The 10,400-nt window shown below is 45.6% G+C and overlaps 1 non-coding gene across 1 annotated transcript; it reads left to right on the top strand.

Moving 5' to 3' along the window:
* The first annotated feature begins 2,821 nt into the window (after positions 1–2,821).
* On the top strand, positions 2,822–2,959 carry LOC119920011. Its single transcript, XR_005447782.1, has one exon. It is a non-coding gene; the product is annotated as a small nucleolar RNA SNORA7 (small nucleolar RNA).
* Positions 2,960–10,400: the final 7,441 nt, after the last annotated feature.

The raw sequence follows: 10,400 nt of genomic DNA, 5'->3' as shown, positions 1-10,400 counted from the left end.
ATGGTATTTGTTAAGTGTTTACTAGTACACCATACTAAGCGCTGGGGTAGATATAAGCTAGTCAGATTGGATAGAGTCCATGTCCCACGTGGGGCTGCCAGTCTTAATTTCCATTTCACAGATGAGGTAACTGAGGCCCATAGAAGTTAAGTGACTCACCCAAGGTCACACACAGCAGACATGTGGCAGATCGGGAATTTGAACCCAGGTCCAGATCCTCTGACTCCCAGGCCCGAGTTCTTTCCACTAGACCATATTGCTTCTCCATGGAACAATCATGTTCCATTTACTGCCTGTCTGGGCTCCTGGCTGTGGAGCCAATCTGTTCCCTCTTCAGCCTTCCTGGGCCACTGCCCTTGGTTCCAGCTCCTGGGCACTGTCCTGGCTACCGATGCAGTTTCATCTTCAAAAATGGAGGAAGCTAAACACACAATGTCTCTCTCTCTCTCTCTCTCTCTCTCTCTCTCTCTCTCTCTCTCTCTCTCTCTCTCTCTCTCTCTCTCTCTCTCTCTCTCTCCCTCCCTCCCCCTCTCCCTCTCCCTCTCCCTCTCCCTCTCTCTCTCCCTCTCCTGTGATAAGTAACCCCATGCCCCATGCCCACTCTTCCTTCCCCAGTTCCCAGCCCTTGGCTTTCCTGCCCCCTCTCCCCATACCCCAAATTCACCTCCCCCATCTCCCTGATCCCTTTCTCTCCCTCCCAGTCTATTTCAATTATTTTAATGTTTATTCATTTAACAGCTGCCTTCCCCCCCACCCCCCCAGCCCATCCCAATCTCACTCTTCTCCCTTTCCTCTTCAAATGTCTTTCTCTTGCATTTTTCCTTCTCTTGCTTTTCTTAACCTTTTTCACCTGAAGGCCCTTCCTTCAAGCTTCCCGCAGACTGTGAGCCCATTGTTGGGTAGGGACCATTTCTATATGTTGCCGATTTGTACTTCCCAAGCGTTTAATACAGTGCTCTGCACACAGTAAGCGCTCAATAAATACGATTGAATGAATAGGTGGTTGCCTCAAATTAAGTACATATAGCTGTTATTTTCTTGCTGTAAGTTCAGGTTCTGTTCTACAAAGTGTTTGATCAAAGCATTCATTTGTATAGTGCTCTGCATACAGTAAGCGCTCAATAAATACGATTGATTGATTCATTTCCAAGTGGTGTGTCTGTCATAATGTGCTTCCCAGGTAAAGGTTCACAGGTTGCTGTCATTGGGTCACCCAAGTTCACTTTACCAATGTGCCTCATCTTTTATAATATGGGGGGTGGGGGGAACTGCCTACAATACCGTTGGAATGTTGGATGGAAAATGCCTACCTTGTACAGACACATCCTAACTCAAGCTAGCACTGAAGTTCTTAATTCAAACAATATAAATTAACTCCCAAACTGCGCTCCCAGGATTCTTGGCTCCAGCTCGTTAGATGACTGTGCCAATGGCAATATCCTCTGTAGTATAAATCTTAGGAGCTGCTGGGAAAAGTGAAATATACACTCAAATTTAGAATCACAACAGACTGTGGCTGAGACACAAATAATGCTTTTATTTTCCAAAAGGTTTCTGGGTAACTGAGGTAGAAGTCTTTTTAATAATTCAAATGATTATTGTATTTCACTATTACTGGACAAATGAAACAAAGGCTCAGACAATACTGCATATCAGGTGAAAATTGGCCATCAATTTCTGTGTGCAGAGCACTGATTAAGTGCTTGGGACAGGACAATACAAGAGTAGGAGACAAAGAACAGTTAGCACTCTTCTGGAATTTAGCACCACAGAGTGAGAATTGGGAGGCTTGCACTGTCTCCATCTGCAAGAATTGATTGGTTAGGAAATAATTTCCACATAGGCACACGCTTACTGTGTGCAGAGCGCTGTACTAAGGGCTTGGGAGAGTACAATACAACAATAAACAGATTCCCTGCCCAAAATGAGCTTACAGTCTGGAGTGGGTGGGGGTGGAGACAGATATTAATACAAATAAATAAATTACAGATATGTACATAAGTGCTGTGGGGCTGGGGGAAGAACAAAGGAAGCAAGTCAAGGTGATGCAGAAGGAAGTGGGAGAAGAGGAAAGGGGGGCTTAGTCAAGGAAGGCTTTTTGGAGGAGATTTGCCTTCAATAAGGCTTTGAAAGAGGGGAGATAAATTGTCTGTCACATTTGAAGAAGGAGGGCGTTCTGGACCAGAGGCAGGACGTGGGCAAGGAGTCGGTGGCCAGATAGACGAGATAGAGGCACAGTGAGAAGGTTAGTAATAGAGGAGTGAAGTGTGTGGGCTGGGGTCTAAGAGGAGAGTAGTGAGGTGAGGTAGGAGTGGGGAGGAGCAGCATGGTTTAGTGGATACAGCACGGGCCTGGGAGTCAGAAGGTCATGGGTTCTAATCCCAGCTCCACCACGTGTCTGCTGTGTGACTTTGGACAAGTCACTTCACTTCTCTGTTCCTCAGTTCCCTCATCTGTAAAATGGGGATTAAGACTGGGAGCCCTATTTGGGTGTCCAACTCAATTATCTGATATCTACCATAGTGCTCAGAACAGTGCCTGGTATATAGTAAGTGCTTAACAAATACCATAGTTATTATTATTAAGGCAATGGTGAGGAGTTTTTATTTGATGCGGAGGTAAATGGGGAATCGCTGGAGTTTTATGAGGAGTGGGGAAACATGTCCCGAATCTTTTTGTAAGAAAATGATCTGGACAGCAGAGTGAAGTATGCATTGGAGCAGGGAGAGACAGGAGGCTGGGAGATCAGCAAGGAGTCTGCTGCAGTATTTCAGGTGAAATAGGATGAGCAACTGTATTAGCATGCTAGCAGTTTGGTTGCCCCCTCTCAGGATAGCACCTGGAGAGCTTCCAGTACTCTCCCAGTTTCGGCTATGGGAGGGAGAGTCAAGCAGTGGTATACCCATTCCATTCTTAGATTGGGCAGTGGCTAGCAAGTGGAAGTCAATCTGCTACAAGTCAAAACTCACCTATGCTGGGCAGGAGTGGCATGGAAGAGAGTTGAAGGCAGAGACTCGTGCTTACTACACGGAAGAAGGCAGTGCTGAACCACTTCCGTAACTCTATGGATACACTACTAGAATGATTGCAGATGGAAGAAGGGCTGACGGGATTTAGCGATGGATGGAATATGTGGGTTGAATGAGAGAGAAGAGTCAAGGATAACACCAAGGCTACAAGCTTGTGAGACAGGAAGGATGGTGGTGCTGTCTACACTGATGGGAAAGTAAGGAGGAAGACAGGGTTTTGGTGGGAAGATAAGGAGTTCAGTTTTGAATATGTTAAGCTTGAGGTGATGGGAGGACATCATCATCATCATCAATCATATTTATTGAGCGCTTACTATGTACTATGTGCAGAGCACTGTACTAAGCGCTTGGGAAGTACAAATTGGCAACATATAGAGACAGTCCCTACCCAACAGTGGGCTCACAGTCTACCAAGTAGAGATGTTATGAAGGCAGAAGGAAATGTGAGATTTCAGAGAGGGATCAGATCAGATTGAAATGTGAGATTTCAGATCAGGGCTGGAGATATAGAATTGGGTATCATCTGCATAGAGGTGGTAGTTGAAACCATGGGAGCAAATGGGTTCTCCAAGGGAGTGGGTGTAGATGGAGAATGAAAGGAGACTCAGAACTGAACCTTGAGGGACCCCCACAGTTATGGGGTGAGAGCCTACGAAGGAGACTGATAAAGAATGTCCAGAGAGGTAAGAGGAGAACCAGGAGAGGACAGTGTCAGTGAAGCCAAGGTTGGATAATGTTACCAGAAGAAGGGAGAGGTCGACAGTGTCGAAAGCAGCTGAGAGGTGGAGGAGGATTAGGATGGAGTAGAGGCTATCTCCTCCAAGAGGCCGTCCTCAGCTAAGCCCCCATTTCCTCTTCCCCCACTCCCTTCTGTGTCACCCTTGCACTTAGATTCGCACCTTTTATTCACCCCTCCCTCAACCTCACAGAACTTATATACACATCTGTAATTTATTTATTTATGTTAATGTCTGTCTTCCCCTCTAGACTGTAAACTCACTGTGGGCAGGGAACATGTCTATCAACTCTCTTGTACTGTACTCTCCCAAGTGCTTAGGTTAGTGCTCTACACACAGTAAGTGTTCAATAAATACCACTGATTAACTGATTGATTGATTGGAAGAGGAACTGACCTTTACTTTTTTTTTAAATGGTATTTATTCAGCACTTACTATGTGCCAGCACTGTACTGTACTAAGTGATGAGGTGGATACAAGCTAATCAGGTTGGTCACACATGGGACTCACAGTATTAATCCCCATTTTACAGGTGGGAAACTGAGGCACAGAGAAGTAAAGTGACTTGCCTAAATTCACCCAGCAGACAAGTGGCAGAGCCAGGGTTAGAACCCAGCTCCTTCTGATTCCCAGGCCTGTGCTCTATCCATTAGGCCAGAAGCCTCTCACAGGAATAGGATTAGAAGCAGCGTGGCTCAGTGGAAAGAGCATGGGCTTTGGAGTCAGAGGTCATGGGTTCAAATCCCAGCTCTGTCAGCTGTGTGAGTTTGGGCAAGTCATTTTACTTCTCTGTGTCTCAGTTACCTCATCTGTAAATTGGGGATTAAAATTGTGAGCCCCCCATGGGACAACCTGATCACCTTGTAACCTCCCCAGCGCTTAGAACAGTGTTTAACAAATACCAACATGATTATTATTATTATTATTATTATTATTAATGATGGGGTCTCCATCTCGGAATTTCAGCACTGGTTATGGGCTTTCTTCCTCTACCAGCCACTGCTGCAGTCTCAGCCTAACCTTCTGCTTGAACAAGACCAGAATACCAGCCAAGATCCCAGGGTATGGTTTGGCTGAGTGCTCACCCACCAGCCGTCTCCTCCAAGAGCCAGCTCACTGTTGTTTCCAGCAGTTAGTGAGTCATGGTATTTATTAAGTGCTAACTATGTGTCAAGTACTGTGCCAAGTGGTGCCAGTCCCACCTCTGGCCATTGAAAGACAGAACACAGAGGCAACAAGAGAAAAAGAGGAAGAGAGCATGAAGGGAGAGAAAGATGGGAGAGAAAGTGATAATGAGACATGCAGTGGAATTAGGGAGGGAGGAAGAGAGAGAGAATACAAAGGACAGAAAGATGGATAAATAAAATGAAGGAAAGAAGAGACAGAAGTTTTCGGGTCATACCCCAGCAGAAATCACTTCCTCTCAAAGTGACTTCTATTTGGGTTTTCAGTATTGCAGATTTAATAATAATAATAATGTTGGTATTTGTTAAGAGCTTACTATGTGCCAAGCACTGTTCTAAGCACTGGGGTAGATACAGGGTAATCAGGTTGTCCCACATGGGGTTCACAGTTTTAATCCCCATTTTACTGATGAGGGAACTGAGGCACAGAGAAGTTAAGTGACTTGCCCAGAGTCACACAGCAGATAAGTGGCGGAGTCAGGATTAGAACCCATGACCTCTGACTCCCAAACCCAGGCTCTTTCCACTGAGCCATGCTGCTTCAAGTAACAATACCACTCCCCCCACTTTCCTTTCCCCTCCCACCTTAAATTTCCTGCCTCTCATTCCCTGCCCCTGTCTCCCCAATCCCCTTGCCCCCTCCTCTAGTCTATTTCAATTCTTGTGACTTATTTATTTTAACAGCCACTACCAGTGCTGGCTTCCATCAGGAACCTCACTGCTCCTGCCACCAGTGCCTCCACTGTTGGAAACCCCTTCCCCTGCTTATTGTTATCCCCTTCCACTGTCACAAAGCCTGGAGGACAGGGCCTTGGAATTTGTGGGGAGGGAGGGTGGTGGGATTGATGACCGAGGAGGAGGAGGCATGAGAGAAGGTTAGTGGTGGTTGTGGAGGTGGAAGAGGGGGCTGCCATTTTGGAGCTTCTACCCCCACCCCCCACCTTCTCCTCCTTCTCCTCCGCCTTCTCTTCCTCCTTCCCCTCCTCTACCAATACTACAGCCCTGGTCCCCAACTCCAACTTTGCTGGTCTGGAAAGTTGGAATCCTAAGCTTTGGAATGAATTACTGGCACCGGTGGCAGCTTCAGCCAGAGTTGTGATGGAATCAAACAACAGAAGCAGCTATTTTAAGAATTAAATAAGTTTAAAGAATAGAAATAGAAAAAAGAGGGGGGGATTGGGGAGACGGGGTGAGTTTTGGATATTGGGGGAGCAGGAAGGCCAAGGCTCGGGAAGAAGAGCGGAGAGGGTTTGGGTTGGGGCTGGGTTTATGTACAGTAACAGGAAAGAGGTTATGCCTTTCTTCCTTCTCCTGCCAGCACAATGAAACTTACAGTGAAATTTGCCCAGCAGCACTGATGGATAACTAGAAAGACTAACACAAGAATTGAGAGAGTCCTAAAAGAAGTACAAAAAGAAAAGGACAGAAAGAGAGAAAAAAGGTAAAGAAGGGAGAGTATGGTAGCTACCCAGCCTGGGCAAAGACTATATTTGCACTAGTAATTATAATTATTATTATTATCTACTCCATTAATACAGCTAGGATGTTAGTTGGTTATCAGAAATGCCTGGGTGTGCAGAAGGAGTTTCTGACTAATCAGCCTCTATTCTGCCACTCCCACCTCCAAAGAAGAGACATCAGGGCCAGGGAACAAGTAAACTTGGGAGAGCTTCTAGGAGAAGCACATGGGACCAGACTGCCACACCTTGCCAAGGCTAACCGGCTCCTGGCATAGTTTGCTAGTTGGGCTCACTTGGGGGAAAGGGGGGTCGGATGGGGGTGAGGGAATGTAGAGCAGCATATAGCACTCCTTCCTCCTCTTCTCCCTTCTCTCCTTATGGTGGGCTGATCTCCAAGAGACAATAGGGCCAGAGTTCCAAGCTAAATCTAAATCCTCTCTCTCTCTCTCTCTCTCTCTCTCTCTCTCTCTCTCTCTCTCTCTCTCTCTCTCTCTCTCTCTCTCTCTCTCTCTCTCTCTCCCTCTCTCTCTCTCTCTCCCTCTCTCCCTCTCTCTCCCTCTCTCTCCCTCTCTCCCCCTTTCCAAGAGACTTTCACTGTGCCTGAGAGTAGATGCAGGGAATGGGCACAGGAGGCCATGCAAACCCTCAGGTAACCCTGAGAGCCTCATTCAGTACCTGTGATGTCACGGAAAGTGAGGGCAAATCATAGGACCTCAGAAGAAATGAAGGAAAAAGAAGAGATGAGAAAATACTGGAGAAATGGGAAAAGAATAGAATGAATAAGGGAGAAAGGGGAAACACAGGATAGGACAGCAAAAAGTAAAAGAATGCATGAAGAATCAATCAGTCATATTTATTGAGCTTTTACTGTGCGCAAGAGGTCAGTGGCTAGATAGACAAGATCAAGAGACAGTGAGTAGGGTGGCATTAGAGGAGTGAAGTGTGAGAGCTGGGTTTTAGTAAGAGAGTAGCGAGGTAAGATAAGAGGAGGCAAGGTGATTGAGTGCTTTAAAGCTGATGATAAGGAGTTTCAGTTTGATGCAGAGGTGGATGGACAACCACTGGAGGTTCTTGAGGAGTGGGGAAAGGTGGACTCACTGTTGTTGTAGAAAAAATGGTCCAGAAAGCAGAGTGAAGTATGGATTGGATTGGGATGAGACAGGAGGCAGGGAGGTCGGAAAGGAGGCTGATGCAGTAGTCAAGGCTGGTTAGCATAAATGCTTGGATTAACATGGTAGCAGTTTGGATGGAGAAGAAAGAGTGGATTTTAGCAATTGGAAGGTTGAACTGACAGGATCTGGTGACAGATTGAATATGTGGGTTCAATGAGAGATGAGTCAAGGATAATGCCAAGGTTATAGGCTTGTGAGAGAGGGAGGATGGTGATGCTGTCTACAGTGACAGAAAAGTCAAAGGAGGGCAGGGTTTGGGTGGGAAGATGAGTTCTATTTTGGATCTGTTAAGTTTGAGATATCAGCAGGATATCCAAGTATGTCCTTTCAGCAGGAGGAAAGGCGAGACTGCGGAGCAGGAGAGAGATCAGGGCTGGAGATGTAGATTTGGAAATCATCCACATAGAAATGCTAGTTGAAGCCATGGGAGCGAATGAGTTCTCCAAGGGAATAGGTGTAGATGGAGAGTAGAAGGGGACCCAGAACTGAGGCTTAAGGGGCTCCTACAATTAGGATGTAGGAGGCAGAGGAGGAGCCCATGAAAGAAACTGAGCATGAGCCAGCAGAGACATAGAAGAAACAGGAGAGGACAATGTCAGTGAAGCCAAGGTTGGATAATGTTTATAGGAGAAGGGGGCGGTCAGTGGTGTCGAAAGCAGCTGAGTGGTTGAGGAAGGTGAGAATGGCTGTTAGAACTGGCAAGAAGATCATTGGTGACCTTTGAGAGAGCAGTTTTAGTGGAGTGAAAGGGGTTGAAGCCAAATTGGAGGGGGTCAAGGACAGAATTGGAGGAGAGAAAATGGAGGCAGCATGTGTATACAACATGCTCAAGGAGTTTGGAGAGGAATGATAGGAGGGAGATGGGTTGATAACTGAAGAGAGCTGTGGGGTCAAAGGAGGGCTTTTTTTTAGGTTAGGGAAGACATGAGCGTATTTCAAAACAGTGGGGAAAAATCCACTAGAGAGTGAATAGTTGAAGATGGCAGTCAGGGAGGGAAGAATGGCGGGGGCAAGCATTTTGATAAGGTGTGAATGGATGAAGTCAGAGGTGCAGGTGGAGGCGGTGGATTTTGAGAGGAGGCAATAATAATAATAATTGTGGTATTTGTTAAGTGCTTACTATGTGCCAGGCACTATACTAAATGTTGGGGTGGATACAAGCAAATTGGGTTGGTCACAGTCCCTGTCACACTCGGGTCTCAAATCTTAATCCCCAGGCAGGAGGCAGGAGATCTTCTTGTGAGATACTGTTGGGAAAGATGGGAGAGTTGAAGAAGGGGCAGGGAATATTTTGGGTAGATCATGCCTGATGATTTCAATTTTCTCAATAAAGTACATGGCCAATTCATTAGGGACAAGGGATGGAGGGGGCAGGGGAGCAGGGGGTTTGAGGAAGGAGCTAAACATCTGGACCAACTGGTGAGGGCAATGAGTATAGATAGGAATCAATAAGGATGGAGAAATAATGTTGCCGGGTAGATGAGTGGGCAGAGTTAAAACAGGCAGGGATGAAATCGAGGTGGATGAAGTCGGCCTGATATCTGCATTTCCGCCAGCAGTGCTGCACAGAAGCTGAGGAAGTAGACTGTGGAGGTAATCCAGGGCTGGGGGTTAGTGGTAAAAGGTCAGTAAAAGGATAGTGGAGTGAGTTGAATTGAGTTCAGTAGAGAGGATGGTGTCCACCCTAGTTCAGTTCTATCCCAGCTCTGCCACTTGTCAGCTGTGTGACTTTGGGCAAGTCACTTAACTTCTCTGGGTCTCAGTTACCTCATCTGTAAAATGGGGATGAAGACTGTGAGCCCCGTGTGGGACAACCTGATTACCATGTATCCCCCCAGCGCTTTGAACAGTGCTTTGTACATAGTAAGTGTTTAATAAATGCCACCATTATTATTATTATTATTTTGTCCCCATTTGAGGAGATTTTAGACTGGATTGAGGGACTTAAGGATTTAGATTTATTCATTCATTCAGTCCTATTTATTGAGCACTTACTGTGTGCAGAGCACTGTACTAAGTGCTTGGGAAAGTACAATACAACAATAAACAGTGACACTCCCTGCTCATAATGAGCTTACAGTCTAGAGGATCTCATGATACACTTTCCCATATGCTGTAACATGATAATTCCAAGGAATCATCGTTGTTATTTGTGGAGTAAAGATGGTCAAGAGGAAGTCAAATACAAGTATTTTAGATTTACATTGTGAATGAGGGAGGGAATAGAGAACATGGGAGGTAATCAAGACGTTTATGTTATCAAAAAATAAGCTAGAAAGGAGTCCATTTTCCATGTCAAGGAGATAGCTATCTGAGCTGTTTTGGGTCAGTTTTTCAAGGATCTTAATCAATTAAATAACCAGAAGCCAGTCTGAGACAAAGAGATTAGTTAGCCATGGATCAAATTAAGACATGTATGTATTTATAGCTGACTTTGGGGATTTGAAGGAATTTTATTCATGGGTCGAAGCGAGGCTGATAAAACCCATGTGAGACCAACTATCCCTTTCTACATCATGTGTGTGTAAAAGACTGTCTCCAGTTACACTGCCACTTTTGTTACCTGTAGTGCCAGGTGCTGTTTTTCAATTCAGCTTCTTGTCATCAAGGTCTTCTCAAAGGCCCTCTCTGAAACAGATGCCTCCCTATTTTAATTGCTGCTCACAGACTGGTCTGTCAACCTTTGAATCAATCGATCAATCAATTGATCAATCAAGGGTATGGTATCTAATGAGTGTTCAGCGTGCAGAGTACTGGACTAAGCGCTTGGGAAAGTACAATAGAATAGAATTGGCAGATACATTCAGAACTTTCTTGA

This window comes from Tachyglossus aculeatus, chromosome X1 (assembly GCF_015852505.1).
Source record: "Tachyglossus aculeatus isolate mTacAcu1 chromosome X1, mTacAcu1.pri, whole genome shotgun sequence".
NCBI lineage: Eukaryota > Metazoa > Chordata > Mammalia > Monotremata > Tachyglossidae > Tachyglossus > Tachyglossus aculeatus.
This window is presented reverse-complemented; position numbering and strand designations above follow the sequence as displayed.